At 37.2% G+C, this 16,513-nt stretch overlaps 1 pseudogene; it reads right to left on the minus strand.

Moving 5' to 3' along the window:
* Positions 1 to 5,278: 5,278 nt before the first annotated feature.
* On the minus strand, positions 5,279 to 16,105 carry LOC119522049 (annotated as a pseudogene).
* Positions 16,106 to 16,513: the final 408 nt, after the last annotated feature.

Consider the following 16,513-nt stretch of genomic DNA (forward strand, 5'->3'; position numbering starts at 1 on the left):
CCAAAGTACTTGTTGATACAAATTATTCTTTCACTTTCATCCCTTACCCGATGATCCAGCTTTCTCTTTCTATTTTGTTCTGCATATCTGGCTTTCCTTTATCTGAAGGCTTTTCCGAGCCCAAGAATACTCTGCAGCCTCATTTAATCCATGTTGTTACTGGCATGATAGATGGAAGATTGAGTCAAGCTTATTTGATTCAATTAGAAAATATTTTATTCCAATCTCATTTGAAAATAGTACTTTGCCACTTGAAGAAAACAGACATCAAAAAAAGTAAAATGAAACCCAGAATGCCATATCATTAGTCTATTTTTCAATAAATGAAACAGAAGATTTACATATATAATAGATATAAAACTATATAATAAAAAACCATTCATAAAGGTGAATTTTTAAGAAGAGATAATTTTAAGTTAAAAGGTGGGAATTTATTGGCACTAGTGTACCGTCTCCATTGAAATTTAAAAAGACCTACAATATAATGTTCTATTAAACATCATGCTTGGTTTGTTTATATTATTTTCCCCCAAAGAATCTTTTTACTATGGAAAATGATTATCAACTCAATATTCTAAAATGGTTTATTTCATATGTTTTCATTGGTGAATGACTTTAGCAAAAATATCTACCAATACAATTTTTATGATTTAGAAACATTTACAGTCTTAAATGAGTATAAGGTTTACATCATGCATCAGAGATTGATACTTTATGACACAATTATGAAACGATGATGCAGATTCCAAGTGGCTGTGATTTTACTTGCTAGATGAATATGTTGGTTGTGACAGAAAGTGAAATAGCTTTTTATCCATTTCTTTTTCCTCCTAACCTCTGCACATGTTAGAGGTCAAAGTGGCCACAAACTCATGTCATGGGCTAATTCCACTGGACAATCAGGAATAAAAGGAGGTATCTCCGTTTTAATGTACAAGAAACAGAATAAACCCAGCACAACAAAGGTTATCCATGCACAGTGAGGTGGACACTTCACTGCAAGTGACCCTGAGTTCCACCTCTAACCCTAAAGTTGGCAAATGATGTGCATATCATCCCATCTTATTAATGTTCTGTTGCTTTAAATCCCCAAACCCTCTCTGTTTCCTTTGCTTCTGAGGTGTCCGCTAGTCCCTTATGCTGTTCTGGACCAGCCTATGTTTATTTTGGGCATAAGAATATTTTTAATCAAAGAACAAAAATGAAAATGATGTTCTCCCTTTTAACTCCTAATTTGTACGTATTTGTGTAATTCAAATTTCATCTGGGTTTCACAGGGCTGTGCCTGTTATCAGAAAGAACCAATGATCAGGGCAGTTAGTTGCATAATCTCCCTGAGTAGTCTTAGAGGAAACAATCTGGGCAAAAAGTTGTTTATGGTTTGCAAATACTAATTCAAAGAATGGTAGAGAAACACATGAGTACTCACAGATCTCTAGTTCATCAGAAAGGAATGACCCAGCACTTCTCTTGGAGAGTTACTATGGCAGATAGGTTATGTGCATGGGCTCTGCAGTCAGAATAATATGACCTTAAATCTCAGCTTTACTACTTACTTACAAGTCTTAGGACATTGTGCAAGTTTCTTAAATTTTCTGAAACTTTGTATTCTAATCTGCTTAATGGGGGGGGGAGGTAATAACATATGCCCTTTAGGCTTTTTTTTAGGGGGCGTATAGGTTAGAACTAGTGTCTAATTTGCATAAATGGTACTATATGTGGTATTAAATATGGTAAGCAATCAAGAAAATCATTCCTTTAACAAAAAATACTTATGGGATTATTATTAGTATTATTATCTGGTTAAAATGAGTGACTGCAACATAGGGCTTACTGAAATGGGAAAAAGACAGTAAACTATGAAATGAAAATATAAATTGGACCCATTAATTATTTTAAATTCTATGCAAATATAGTGATAGGAAATAAGGGCAAGTCATTATTTAGATGCTAGTCAGGATGATTTTAACTGAGGCAGTGAAACTGAAATCTGAAATTCAGAAACAAGCAGCCATATGATTAGGGAGAGGAAGAATGTTCCAGGCAGAAGACACAGTGTGAAGCAAGGCTCTGATGGGGGGAGATAGCATGGGACAGTTCATCGTTAGCAATATCATTAGGGAAAATTGAGTAAATTTCCCCACATATGACACTACTCCATTATTTAGACATGTGCTTTGGGGGAAAAAGGGTACAAGCTTAATAATTTTGATTTGATTTTAGAAAGCACTAGGGCAGTGTAAAATGTTTATGCACACTGGGCATTTACCCAACATGACCCTGTTACTAATTCTTGTGTTAGTCTCATCAGATTTGCCATATTTGACTAGACTGCCCTTTTAAAACCTTTTTGATTGGCAAATCAAATCAAAGAGCCCATGGTACTGCCAATCACAAATTTTCACTGCCATAAATCCACAGACATCTTACTTCCTTTTTCCACTTTTTAAAAAATTATTATTTTTTAAATTAGAGAAGCTGTAAGTTTACAGAAAAACTGTAAAAAAAAGTCATGTAAGAAGTACAACGTTCCCATATCTGCCCCCCCCATCATTGACTCTTTGCATTAGTATGGTACCTTTGATACAACTGATGAAAGAATATAATTGTACTATTAATTACAGTCCATCATTTACATTAGGTGTATTTTTCCTATACACCACCCTATAATCAACACCTTGAAATAGTGTTGTAAACTTGTTATAATTCATGAAAGAACATTCTTATATTTGTACTATTAACCACAGTCCATCATTCACAACAGAGTTCATTGTGATATACAGTCCCATGTTTTATCTTCTAACTTTCCTTCTAGTTACATACATGACTGGAAACTTCTTTCAGCCTCATAACTGAATTCACACACATAATTCAGCACTGTTAATTACACTCACAATAATGTGCTACCATCACCACCATCCATTTCCAAATACTTACAATCAACCTAAATAGAAATTCTGCACAAATTAAGCATCAGCTCCCCATTCTCTACCCCCACACTATCCCCTGGTAACCTATATTCTAGATTCTAACTCTATGAGTTTGTTTATAATAATTAGTTCATATCACTGAGATCATATAATATGTGTCATATTGTGTCTGGCTTCCTTCACTCAGCATAATGTCCTCAAGGTTGATCCATGTTGTCACATGCATCAGGACTTCATTTCTTCTTACAGCTGAATAATATTCCCCCATATATATAATACCACATTTTGTTTATCCATTCATTAGTTGATGGACACTTGGGTTGCCTCCACTTTTTAGTAATTATGAATAATGCCACTATGAACATCAGTGTGCAAATGTCTGTTGGAGCTCTGTGTTCAGTTCTACTGGGTATATACCTAGTAGTGGGATTGCTGGCTCATATGGTAATTCTATACTGAGCTTCCTGAGGAACAGCCAAACTGTCTTTCACAGCAGATGCACCATTTTACATTCCCACCAGCAATGAATGAAGGTTCCTATTTCTCCACATTCTCTCCAACACTTGTAGTTTTCTGTTTTTTTAATAGTGGCTAGTTTAGTAGGTGTGAAATGATACTTCAATTTGGTATTGATTTGCATTTCCCCAATAGCTAGGGATGTTGAGCATTTTTTCATGTGTTTTTTTGGCCATTTGTATTTCCTCTTTGGAAAAATGTCTCTTTAAGTCATTTGCCCATTTCTTAATTTTTTTTTTTTTTTTGGCTTTTAATTGTTGAGTTGTAGGATTTCATTATATATCCTGGATATTAAACCCTCATCAGATATGTGATTTCCAAATGTTTTCTCCCATTGAGTAGGTTGCCTTTTCACTTTCTTGACAAAGTCCTTTGAAGCACAAGCTTTTAATTTTGAGGAAGTCCCATTTATCTATTTTTTCTTTCATTGCTTGTGCTTTGGGGGTAAAGTCTACGAAACCACTGCCTACCACAAGATCTTGAAGATGCTTCCCTATATTTTCTTCTAGGAGTTTTATGGTTCTGGTTCTTACATTTAGCTGTTTGATCTATTTTGAGTTAATTTTTGTATAAGGAGTGAGATAGGGGTCCTATTTCATTCTTTTCCATATGGATATCCTGTTCTCCCAGCCATTTGTTGAAGATGCTATTCCTTCCCAATTGAGTGGACTTGCCAGCCTTGTCAAATATCAATTGGCCATAGATGTGAGGGTCTATTTCTGAACTCTCAATTCAAGTCCCATGGTCACTATATCTATCTTTATACCAGTACCATGCTGTTTTGACCACTATTATAACTGTGATGGTTAGGTTCATGTGTCAACTTGGCCAGGTGATGGTGCTCAGCTGTCTGGTCAAGCAAGCACTGGCCTAACCATTGCTGCAAGGACGTTTGTGGCTGGTTAATAAACCAACAAGCTGGTTTATTAAATCATCAGTTGACTGCATCTGTGACTGATTACATCAACGAAGGGCATGTCTTCCACAATGAGAGAATTCAATCAGCTGGATTTAATCGAATCAGCTGAAGACTTTTAAGGGAGAGAACAGAGAACAATCATTTCTTCTTTGGCCAGCCGTCCTCTCCTGGGGAGTTCATCGAAGACCTTCATCAGAGTTGCCAGCTCGAGGCCTGCTCTGGAATTTGGATTCAGGCATCCCCAGAGTTGTGTGAAACACTTTTATAAAATCTCATATTTACAGATATCTCCTATTGGTTCTGTTTCCCTAGAAAACCCTCACCAAAACAGTAATTTTCTAATATTCTTTTTTTGTGGAGGAAAAATGTTAATTGCTGTTGCAAAAAAAACACATCTGTATGAAGTAGAAAGTGGTTTCAATAACATTAGTAGAGAATATGTTCTAGAAACCAGAGGTAACTGGATGTAAAATTCAGGCAGCAATTTAACAGAACAGTCCCAGATGGTTATGCTGAGGCCAACATCCAGTAAGGATAAAAGCTTTGTCTGTGGGGAATTTTGGATGATACCTGGAGAAATATTATAATATGTATAAACCAAATTGAATTGTTTTCACAAGTGCTGTAAAGTTTCATCCAGTAAAAGGGTTTTTCTACATGCACTTCAACTTCACAGCAAGAATGGCATAGAATACCTAAACACAGAAGAGAGCATTCATGCAAGATATCTAATTCCTAGCTATAATAATGCATACAACAATTCAAAATGATTACACGATTATTACAACTAGGGCTTCCTACAACTACAAGGTGGTGATTATGGAAAGCATGGCCCTTGATATCAACGTTTAGAAAGCAGCCACCACCTTCTACATGCGTTCTCTTTTTCCATTTTTTTCTTCATTTTTCTTAATCAATTCTGCTGTTGTTGCTGATTCTTAGAAAAGCTGGTAAAAACAAAGTTGTAATCATTGAACATAGCACTCTGGCAATCAAGATGTTTAAAACCTTCAATCTTCCGGGATATAAAACCACTCTGCAACATTTAGAACTCTGATTTACAAACAAGGTGGTCAGGAATTTTCCTGGCTTGAAGACTTCTACAACATTCCTGATCAGTCATCATAGGAAGTCTGACTTAAGTTTGTTTCAAAGCTAACATAAGAAAATTCTGGTTCTGGAATAATGTGAATAGTCCAATAAGTTCCATCTGATTTCATTGCATTCATCGAATACCCACAAGGATTGAACAGTGTGGCATCATTGACAGAACCTGATTATCAGGTCATGAATTCCACTCTCATGAGTGACATCCTTTGCAGTAACACCATCTTCCATGTAGAATTGGTCCATAACTGCTGGGTCAAGCTCACTCATCAGAATTTCCAGGGTTTGATCTGGCTGACTGATTACAGGACTCTCTGGGAAATCCAGAGTATACACATACCAACAGTCAGAACTCATTCATTCCATACAATATGCTGCTCCATTTGGGAAAAGCACATTAAGAAACTATTTCTTCCTGGAAATTCTGGTATGGGTACAGTTGTTGAGAGGCTTCATGAAATTCTTATGAAAATAAAAGAAGCTTTGAATTAAGTCGAACCCACTGTATTCCCTAGCAAGCTTCAAAAGGGGAACCTTTGCTTTCAGTAAGAGAGTGGTACCACATCTTCAAAATGAAATCTCTTGGAGACAAATATGCTACTTTCACTGAGTACATTAGCTTCCTGCCTGTCAGTTTTTGTCACACTTATGATTGAACATTGCACTTCCTTCAAAAGTATACCCCATTCAGATCTTGGGATGGTGCAAAGATCCCCAGATCCTTGGTTTGTGTTCGGCTGCTGCCGGGAAAACCAAACCTCCAACAGCTTCTCAGTCCCTTCGAAAAAAATGTGCAGTTTCCACCACTATGAGACTAGCGAACAACCAACAAACACAGAAAATCAATTAAATTAAATCTTTTCTCCGACCACTGTGGATTGTTCCAGACGTGTTACTAAAGTTCAGGTTCCCTTTTTTTTGGCTATAATTTTATATTAATTTTTTTTAAAAAAAGGATTAATAAAATTTTCCCAACATTTTCACTGAGTGAAAGTTGAACGTGAGTCTGTTAGAAATAAAAAGACTGATACAGTTCAGTCTTCTGTAGTCCACTGCTTCCCTGTTACAGAGAGTAGAGTGAGTGCTAGCTAATGTTGCCGGCCATATGTGTAAGCTTCTAATATTCTTTTAAGTCAGGAAGTGTGAGTCTTCTAAGTTCATTCTACTTCTTAAATATGTCTTTGGCCTTTCAGGGCCTCTTGCCCTTTGAAATAAATTTGATAATTGGCTTTTCCATTTCCTCTAAGTCATCTCTTGGATTTTGGTTGGAATTGCATTGAATCTATCAGTCAATTTGGGAAGAATTGACATCTGAAGTCTTCCAAGTGACAATATTAAGCCTTCCAGTTCATGAACATGGCATGTCCTTCTATTCATTTAGATCTGCCTTGATTTCTTTTAGAAATGTTTTGTAGTTTTCTGTGTACAAGTCCTTTACATCCTTGGTTAAATTTATTCCTAGATATTTGATTCTTTTAGTTGCTATTGTAAATGGAATTTTTTTCTTGATTTCCTCACAGGTTGTTCATTTCTAGTGTATAAAACCACTACTGGTTTTTGCATGTTGATCTTGTATCCCGCCACTTGATGAACTCATTTATTAGCTCTAGTAGCTTTGTTGTCAGTTTTTTTGGGACATTCTACATATAGGACCATATCATCTGCAAATAGTACAAGTTTTACTTTCTTTCTTTCCGATTTGGGTGACTTTTATTTCTTTTTCTTGCCTAACTGCTCTGGCTAGAACTTCCAGTACAATGTTGAATAACAATGATGATAGTGGGCATCCCTGTCTTGTTCCATATCTCAGGGGGAAAGCTCTCAGTTTTTCACCATTGAGTATGATGTTAGGTGTGGGTTTTTCTTATATACTCTGTATCATGTCAAGGAAATTTCCTTCTATTCCTATTTTTGAGGTGTTTTTATCAAGAAAGGATATCTGATTTTGGCAAATGCCTTTTCTGCATCAATGGCGATCATCATGTGGTTTTTCCCCCTTCAATTTGTTAATGTGGTTTATTACATTAATTGATTTTCTTCTGTTGAATCACCCTTGCATGCCTGGGATAAAACCCACTTGATCCTGGTATATGATGTTTTTTTGATGTGTTGTTGGATTCGATTTGCAAGTATATTTTTGCATCTATATTCATAAGAGAAATTGGTCTGTAATTTATTGAGACCTGTTTTGTGACCCAACATGTGGTCTATCCTGGATCAGGATAGGACTTGTATATCCTGTTGTTTTGGGGTACAATGCTCTGTATATGTGTTAGGTCTAGTTCATTTATCATATTATTCAAGTTCTCTGTTTCCTTATTGATCCTCTGTCTAGATGTTGTATCTAGTGATGAGAGTAGTGTACTGAAGTCTCCAAATATTATTGTAGAAACATATGTTCTCCTTTCAGTTTTGCCAGTGTTTGCCTCATGTACTTTGGAGCACCATGGTTAGGTGCATAAATATTTAATATTGTTCTTTTTTCTTGGTTGATTGCCCCTTTTATTAATATATAGTGTCCTTCTTTGTCTCTTATAACTGTTTTGCATTTAAAGTCTATTTTGTCTGATATTAGTGTAGCTACCTCAGCTCTCCTGTGGTTACTATTTTGGGTGGAATATCTTTTTCCAACATTTCACTTTCAACCAATTTGTCTTTGGGTCTAAGGTGAGTCTCTTGTAGGTAGCATACAGTTGGCTCATATGTTTTATCCATTCTGGGCAATCTGTGTCTTTTGATTGGGGAGTTTAAGCCATTAACATTCAATGTGATTACTGTAAAGGCAGAACTTACTTCAACCATTTTATACTTTGGCTTTTCTATGTCATATCTCATTTTTATCTCTTTTTTTATCCTCGTAGTTACTCTTACTGATAATCTTCATTTCTATACTTTCTTCCAAGTCTCTCTGTCAGGTCTTTTCCTTTCAGCCTGCAGAACCCCCTTAAATATTTCTTGTAGGACAGGTCTCTTCCTGACAAATCTCTGTTTCTGTTTATTTGTGAATATTTTAAACTCTCTCTCCTTTTTGAAGGACGCTTTTGCCAGAGAAAGTATTCTTGGATAGTAGTTTTTCTCTTTCAGTACCATGAATATTTCGTAACACTGCCTTCTCACTTTCCTGGTTTCTGATTGGAAATCGACACTTAGTTTTATTGCAGTTCCCTTTTATGTGACGCATTGCTTTTCTCTTGTTGGGATTCTCTCTTTATCTTTGCCATTTGACATTCTGATTAGTACGTGTCTCAGAGTAGGTCTATTAAGATTTATTCTGTTTGGAGTACAATGCACTTCTTAGACATGTATATTTATGTCTTTCATAAGAGTTGGGAAATTTTTAGCCATTATTTCCTCAAATATCCTTTCTCCCCCTTTCCCTTCTATTCTCCTTCTGGGACACCCATGATGCATATATTTCTAAGCTTCATGCTGTCATTCAAATCCCTGAGACACTGTTCAATTTTTTCTGTACCTTTCTCTATCTGTTCTTCTGTCTGTAAGTTTTCAATTGTCCTGTCTTCTAGTTCATTGATTCTTTCTTCTGCCTGTTCAAATACCTCTAGTGTATTTTTAAACTCTTCTATTGTGCCTCTAATTCCCATACATTCTGCTATGTTTCTTCTCATACTTTCAAAATCTTCTTTATGCTCACCCAGTGTCTTCTTAATATCCATCATCTCTTTGGCCATATTTTCCTTCATCTTCTTAAATAGATTTAGATTTGTTTAAACATGTTTGATTAGTTGTTATAAATTCTGAGTCTCCTAAGAAGTTTTAATTTGTTCCTTTGACTAGGCCATATCTTCCTGTCTCTTGGTATGGCTTGTAATGTATTGCTGATGTCTAGCTATCTTAGTATCTTGATGTGTTTACTCTGAAGGTCAGTTTCTCTCTCTTGCCTAGGGTTTCATTGTTGATTGGCTTTGTGTTACATCTCTTACTTGACATTTGGTTCAACTTATTCAACATCTTTAAAATTGCCCATGTTTAAGTGATCATATTTTTTCATCTGTTCTTCATCTTATTCTTGCCTTGGATATGTGGTACAATTTTGCAGATTGCACTATTTGTGCAATTCTTTCACCTCCAGGAGAAAGTTTCTTTTTCTCTGTTCCTTCTCCAAGATTCTTGATTTCTCCTGTGTTTTTTGCTTTTTTTTTTTTTTTTTTTTTCTTTTGTTTTTGTTTGGTTTGGTTGGGGTTTGGTTTTGCCGCTATAGTATTTTTTTTTTTACACTACTTGCATTGCCTCTAGATGCTTTTGCCTGGATGGCAAATTCTAGGAGGAGGGTCACTCCAGAGAGGACTTTCCCAAGTCAGTGTTTCCCAGCCTAAACAGGGACAGGAAACCACAAATGGGGTGCTGACCAGTTCCAAAGAGCCTTGGGAAGAGGGTCATGAGAGACATCATATGCCTTTTTGATAACTCCCCAAAGCTGTGCTTTCTTTCTTGGCTTGCCCAGGAGATTGCACCCTTCAGCAAACTGATCCCCCAAGCCCTAAGGAGGCACTGCATTTTAAAACCTCCATCGCCTCTGTCCCTATCAGGGGTAGGGATGAAACAATTGCTGCAACTGTCCCTGTCTGGGGCAGGCTGTTACAGCAGCTCAGGACTGGGACCTTGTGATCCAAATTTGTCAATCAAATGCTGTGATCCGTGCTTGGCTGTGCCCAACTCTGTTCTTGGGGAAGAGGACTTCCTCATCCTTGTCTATGAAGAGGAGCCAGCCAGTAACTGGACCCCAAGGCATCCCACCTTGAGAGTGGCAGATGGGCACTGACAGCTGTCACAGGCAGCTACTTAGAGTTTTTTACTGCAGTTTCTCAGCCTCTTCATCCCACTCTTCCCTGGATGCTTTACAGTGCTCTGCTGGCCTCCAGAGCCCCCAGAACAGTTGTTTCAGACAGTTTCTCCCAGTCCACTAGCTATTTTAGAGGAGGAGTGAGTCCTGGAGCTCCCTATTCAACCATCTTGAGAATGCTCTTTTTATAAACAATTATGTATTCTTCCCCTTTTTGCTGGGAATAGAAACTCCTGTTTATGCTTGGCCTCCCAAAATAAAGCTTTACTTCCTTTTGATGCTAATATAGGGAATAAAGATGATGAATCATAAATATGCTGCTATTTGCCTGCTTTACGAAGCAACCGCTAAATAAAGGCAGAGAGAAAAAAATCTTTTTCCAGCTGTCTCATTGCCTTTTTAAACATGTATTATAAGCATGTACAAAATGAAGTGAACGAAGAGAAGACCATGGAATACTAAACTACTGTGGCTCCTGAGGGATAAATTTTAGATTTTCATCAGATTCAGGATGTCAGGCCTGGAGATATGGAAGGTTGTAGAAGGACTCAGTAGGAATAATAGAAGAAATTAGGACCATATTTACCAAGAATTAAGTCTATAGCTAATACCATGGAAATTTGCTTTATCATGGATATTTCAGTCTAGAACTTGCTTTCTAAGGTCATATGAACTCAGTGGGGAGGCATTTACAGTTATTGCATATATTGGCATGTAATTAAACTCCCAAAATGTAAAATCTTCAGGCTGTGAGTTTCTTAAGGGCAGACACCACATCTTATTCTGTGACATCCTTGGAGCTACGGGTATCATCTCTGTTGGACAGAGGAAGAAACACCTAAAGGGATGTCGACCCACTCCAGTATAGGTGTCAGAGTCACCAGCAAAAGCATGACTCACACAGGCTCTGATGGAAAGACATTTTACTCACATAGAGGAGACAGAGCAAGGCCAGCTTCACTAGTGGGCATTGGTTCCCCATAGTCAGTAGGTCTCAATCCATGACCTACACAGGGAGACACTAACACAGCACCCCTCTCTCCCTTTCGTGTTCATGTGCTGCCACAGTGGAGGAATTCCGCTCCCTCCCTGCCAGGGACATATATACCACCAGGGTGTGAGCTGGATGTCCTAAAACATGCCCACCAGAGCCAGACTGCCTCCAGTGAATGCTTACATATGCTCAGGGCAATAGGAGAAGGAATGTACAGGCAGTGCCGTTATCTACAAGGGGATTGAGGTTTTTTGCGGGGTTTTGGCCAAATGATTTTTTTTAAATTAGAAAAGTTGCAGGTTTACAGACCAATAATGCATAAAATACAGGATTCCCATATACTAGTCCTTAACACCTTGCACTGCTATGGAAAATTTGTTACAAATAATGATAGCACATTTTAAAAAATTGTACTATTAACTATAGTCCATGGTTTAACTTAGGGTTCACTGTTTGTGTAGTATAGTTCCATGGATTTTTTTAAAAAAATGTTTCAGTCTGTTACCATATATACAATCTAACATTCTCCCCCCTTTTAATCACATTCAGATTTATATTTCAGTGCTGTTAGTTACATTCGCAATGTTGTGCTACCATCACACCATCCATTACCAAAATATTTCCATCATTCCAAAGAGGAATCCTGTACATTTTAAGCCTTAACTTCCCATTCCCTATCCCCACTCCATCCTCTGGTAACCCATATTCTAGATTCTGACTCTATGAGTTTACTTATTCTAATTATTTCACATCAGTAAGAGCATACAAAATTTGTCCTTTTGTGTCTGGCTTATTATGTTTTATCCTACCAGGCTGACACACCTGCTCCCGATATCAGGATATATTTGTGGGTTTCAGGAAAAGGTGGTAGGCTGTGCTAGGACTGTCTCCAACCATAGTCTCCTATCATTAATTCACATTCACTCACTTAATATTATTGAGATTGAACACAATTTCCGGCTTTGGGGCATGAATACAGACATGAAAGACCACATGTCTTTGTCTTCAAAGAGTTCACAGGCTAGTAGGGGATACAGATAATAGAATATCCACAGTACAGTGCAATAAAGCATTATTTTACATATATATAAAGTATTTTCTTGGACAATAAGCAAGGGAGAGAAAGATACTGCATATCTTACAGTAAGGAGTTAATTAGAATATAAAGTATTTTAGTAGGTGTTGCTGCTGGGGCCAGGACTTGTTTTTCTAAAATTCAATTTTATTGAGATATATTCACATACCATACAGTCATCCAAAGTGTACAATCAATTGTCCACAGTACCATCATACAGTTGTGCATTTATCACCACAATCTATTTTTTGAACATTTTCCTTGTACCAAGAAAAAGTGAAAATACAGGACATGTTCTTTAAAGGAGGCCAGAATGTACACAAAGACTGTATATCATCTGGTGAATTGAGGAAATAGAAAGTATCTTGGCACTGATGAACCACATATTACATGAGAAATGCAGGGGACAAAAATGCAGAGGACAAAAACCAGGGTGAAATGAAAAGCAGGAAGGCAGTTAAGAGATTCCTTCAGTAATCCATATCAAAAATTATGGTGAGACCCTAAACTAGGGCATTGGACCGAAAACAGAGAGGGAGGGAACAGGCACAAAAGATATTTATTTTGGAGTAAGGTTCATAAGGATGAAGAGCATTTGAAGTAGGGACTGAGAGAAAGGGATGACAGATGGCAGGTTTCTGGCTTTGCCAACTTACATCTTTCTAATACCTTGCCACTGCTTAGTACATAATAATGATAAGATGTTTACTGAAAATGTGCCTAAACTAATCAGCAGACACTGTTGATTTCCTGAATCATTCCTCTCAAACCGACCCCCTCCCCGAGTTCATCTGCAGCCTCAGTGGGCAGTTTCTGTACAATCTCTGAGACTCCCACCTATAGTGTTTGTTTCTTTGCTTCCCCCAGGGCTTTCTCTGGGTCTGCTGGCTTTTGCTCAGCCCACATTCAGGGGAGCTAGGAAATATACCAGGGATTAACACTCCTGTGGATATTTCTCAGCCAGTGAAATGGTGGATAAATGAGCCAGTGCCCCCATTCCTCAGAGAGACAATTCTGAGCCAGCACCTGAGGGGTTCCTCAGTGGGATTGAACCCCAGTTGCCCACAGCAGTCATCCCCTCTTAACACACCCTTTCTTGCCTTTTCTCCCTTTCTGGCCTTGGTTTCCCACCTTCCTTGCTTGTGCTTCCTGAGCTCAACTCGCAAATAATCCACTGTACCAATATCCCTTCCAGAGTTCTGCTTTTGGGGGAATAAAATCTAAGACAAGATGGAATTAACTAAGTAGATCTGAGAGAAAATTAGAATCCTCCTTTCATAAGAAAAAAAATGCTACACAATAAAATAAATGCCAATGGTTCCTTAAAAAAAAATGATGGGTTTGCACTCTTTCGGAAAGACTAGGGCAAAGAGAAGGAAATCCATTTGAGAGTTGCCACATAAGAGACAAATAATCTTTGTTAAATGCCAAACAGAGAACATAAATTACATTGTTACCACACACTGAGCAAAGAGTATTTAAAATAATTTCACTCTCCTCCGCATCCTTTTCCCTGAGCTATCTCAGGCCCACCTCCCTGGTGATCCGAGTGACCTCCTGGCAGCCTTGCTCCAACTGGAGCACTTTGCTCAAAGCTTGTGCACAAAGTAGAAACCCTGGGTCTGTTGCATTTGCTCAGGAATTTTCTTGCCCGTTCCCATTTTCTTCTTTCAAAAGAGCAAGTGAATTTCGCTGTGTGACTAGCTGGTATACAGATGTTAAATTTGATTTCAATAGATGCTTAGGTGTTTCTGACAAGAAGCCAACTCACAGCTCTCTTGTAAGGTGAAAGAAATGAGACCTTCACAAGATTAATAACAATGATGAAACACATTTTATATTTCTCTAATTTTGTATTCAGCTCTGTCAGAGGCCATGAGGACTGACAGATGAAGACGAAGCAAAATAGAGGTAGTTGGAAAAAATATAGAAGACCTGGCCCTAATCAAGACTACATCACAGGTGAACACTCTCTGAGATACAGTTTCCTAATTTTTTCACACACAACCCAAAGTTGGTGTGAAGACAAATAATTTCACAAACACAGAAGCCCTTTATATATCACCATATATTTAAAAAATAGTTTTATTATGGAGAGTCTTGAATTCCAGAAGCATGATTAAATCAATATTTTTCAGGAAAGGAAATCATATAGCAGGAGCTGATAAAATGAACAGACTTTCAAGCAGAGTGAATAGAGACAGCAGCAAAGTATCTGTTGCAGTTCCTCATGTGTTAGGTAAGAAAGCCTTTGACTAAGATCCTAGCAGTGGACATGAAAGAGAAGAGAAAGATCTAAATGATCTTTGAAAGGAAAGAATGAAAGAATTTCAGAATTATTTAACTAGGTAAGATGAAGGAGAAGGGAAATTGAAAGGAGCTCTGTGCTTGAAAGGTGATGACTGGCTGAACAACACTACCTTTGACAGAAATAAGGAGTTAGGAGGGGAAAGATCTTGGGAAATAAGTCATTAATTTAACTTTGAAAATTCTGGATTACTGAAGGAAAGTGTCCCATTCAACTGTGATGTCTTATACGGATTTGGGCTTAAAGAAAAGGAAAGTCAGTATAAAAATTTAGTTTTCTAAATGGGATATTAGAAGAGTGAAAGCATTAACACAATTTTCAATGGAAAATGTAAGGAGAAATGTTTACAAAGACATGGATAATGTACCTGGACAACACGTATAGTGAAAAGTGGAAGAAAGAAGAGGAACAAGAGGATCTAATTACAGAAAGTGAGTAAGATAGCAAAGGAGGAGGGGAAGGGAAAGGAGACCCTCAAGAAGTAAATGGAGGTCATGAGTGTGAAATGCTGCAGAAATATCAGAAAATAACATTGGATTGATCTTTAAAAAATGAGAAATTAAGACTCATAGAACCTTGAAATTAACCTTGAAATGAAGCTCTTATTTCTTTTTCATTTTAACTGAATATTCAAGTAAATATGGATACTTCTACATACCAACCAAATAGTGATTCCAAAATCTTTAGTATGTTAGATTAAGGCCACCAAGTATTTAGTAGTATGAGCCCATTTTAAATTTTATTTTCAGTTTACTTCCCTTTCTAATACAAGCTACTAGATTATTTTCTGTATTTTGAAATATATTGTATATTTTGCCCATTTGTTATTCAATAACAAATTAACATTTTATCATTGATAAATAATGATCAAATATTATTACTTATTCCAAAATAGGATCTACTGTAATCAGTCATTTGATTCTGTCTTGTAGGCCTCCACTGTACAGACTTTTCACCCTAAAAATGTTTCGGTAAACTTTTGTCATATAATTAGTATTATCAATTCACTGTGAAGCTCTTGCCAGCATATTCCATATAAAACATACGTCAGATCATTGGCATAAAGATTTTAAGGCTATTTAGTCCTGGCTTTATTTTATTCATGATTATCACACATCACATTTGCAATCTGAATAGTAGAACATTTCATTATAAACAGCTGGGGAAGAAATGAGTGCTTTCAACTGAAATTTACTAATGGATTCCTAGTTGTCATGATTGGCCCCTATTGCTAATCCATCTATTATCCTCTAGGGCAGTGGTTCTCAAACTTTATCATGCATTAGAATCACCTGGAGGGCTTGTTAACACACAGCCTGCTGGGCACTGCCCCCAGCTTGTCTGATTCACCTGATCTGGTTGGGCCCTTATGTCAAGCTCCCAGGTGCAGCTCATGCTGCTGATGGCGAGGCCACCTTTCAAGGACCAGTGCTTTGAGTCTAGGACAAGCAGCATTCATTCACTAAACAAATGTTTGCTAAGTGACAGTTTTAGAGGTGCTAGCAATTAAAGACCAAAACAACAAGTCCCCAGTAGAGTGAGACAAATATGTATTAAGTGCTATAATTGGATATTTTATGTTGTACATTGGCAGCATAAAATATATATTGCTTATTTCTACCTGAGGAGAGAAGTTGGCCGTTTAGTGTAATTTCCCAGCAGACTTCCATTTTTCCAAGTAAATCAAATCAATTTCAATTATATTATACTAGATCCATAAACTACCTGGGATCACATTTACCAACCATTTGATCATATGAGGATTTTTTGGGCAGTCTAGATGGGTTAGTTTCTAGCGATAACTTAATAAAAATGGTTGAAACAAAAGAAAGAAACCACAAAGGAAAATAATGGAATCTCTGT

The sequence above is a fragment of the Choloepus didactylus genome, chromosome X (assembly GCF_015220235.1).
Source record: "Choloepus didactylus isolate mChoDid1 chromosome X, mChoDid1.pri, whole genome shotgun sequence".
Taxonomy (NCBI): Eukaryota; Metazoa; Chordata; class Mammalia; order Pilosa; family Megalonychidae; genus Choloepus; species Choloepus didactylus.